The sequence below is a fragment of the Hipposideros armiger genome, unplaced genomic scaffold (genome assembly GCF_001890085.2).
Source record: "Hipposideros armiger isolate ML-2016 unplaced genomic scaffold, ASM189008v1 scaffold_245, whole genome shotgun sequence".
Lineage (NCBI taxonomy): Eukaryota > Metazoa > Chordata > Mammalia > Chiroptera > Hipposideridae > Hipposideros > Hipposideros armiger.
Window position 1 is genome coordinate 2,294,062 of NW_017731595.1, and position 1,412 is coordinate 2,295,473.

The window sequence follows — 1,412 nt, forward strand, 5'->3', positions numbered from 1 at the left end:
GCCAGGCTGCCACTGGAGGACGAGCGGGTCTCGTTCATGTGTGTGTATGTGTGACAAGTATTTGAAGAAACTACAGTGATGTGAATTATAGTGGGAAGCAGACCTCTACCATCCACTACCAGGCAGACAAAAAAGGCCAGATGCCTGTTCTCCCTGACCTTTGGCATCTAGAGCACAGATGCTGTTGCCTGGAATTTGATTCAGGAATGAGAGCATAAAAAGTAGGGACTGTCTAGAGCAGCAATTCTCAAGAGTATTGTCCAGGAACTTCAGGGGGTCCCTGAAACACCATCAGGGTGTCCACAATGTTAAAACTAATGTCACAATAATACTAGCATGTTATTTCCCATTTCATATTCATTTTATCATGAGCCTGAAGTGGAGTTTTCCAGAGGCTATGAGATTGCGACAGATTGAATGCTGCAAAAGCTAGGAGAATCCAGCTGTCTTCCAGAAGTTGGCATTGAAGAGGTTTGCAAAAATGAGAAATAATATTCTGAATTGTCTTGTTTTGGAAAATATAGTTATGTATTAAAGTATTTATGTTACCATGTAATGTATTTATTATTATTTTTAAAGAAATAATGCATATTAATGCATTAAATATTGATAGACGTTGCCTGTAGTTTTGTCAGCATAAACTCTCTTGGCTCTTCTTCAATTTATCTTTTAAAACAGTTTTCTATTCTCTGCAATTACATATACACGTAATTTAAAAAGTCAGAGAGTCTACAAACCAAAAAGAGGTGGCCTCTTGCTCCTCCTCTGCTTTTCAGAGGCAGTTGTTTCCAATGTTTTAGCTTTTTCTTTTGGCATTTATCTCTATAGCTCTTGAATTAAAATACTTATTTTGCCAGTTCTTCATTTAAGAGTTCTAGGCATATTGGATTCCTGCAATGGGGCATGAAGGCTTACTTCTCTTTCACTTCCCTGCCCCATAGCACAAATGGGTACACTTCCTGTTTCCCCATTTTCCAAATGTAATTATATTATTATTTTGCTTAGGTTCATAATTTGTCTTTACATTTTATGACTATGTAGATGTTATTCAGCTGAGCTATGTTGTGTGTAATAACCACTTTTTCCTTCTTGTCCAACTTTTCTCCTTTGTCAGTAATAATTGCTTAACTTTTGTCTTTGCTCAGTTTTGTAAATACTTAGTCCTAGATTCTTTCTCACTTGTGCAAAACTCATCTCAATAAATACTTCAGGTAATCTTATAATTTCATTTTCTTAGGATCACCTTTCATTGGAATATTTTGAATGTCTCCAACCCAGATGGTTTCTTTCCATGCTAATGCATAATATCATCTGGGGGTCTCCCTTCACCATCTTCCTTGAGATTATCTTCATTTCTCATTTGTGTTAATCTTCCTGTTTTCCAATGTCTTTCTCTCTTCTGAATTATCTCT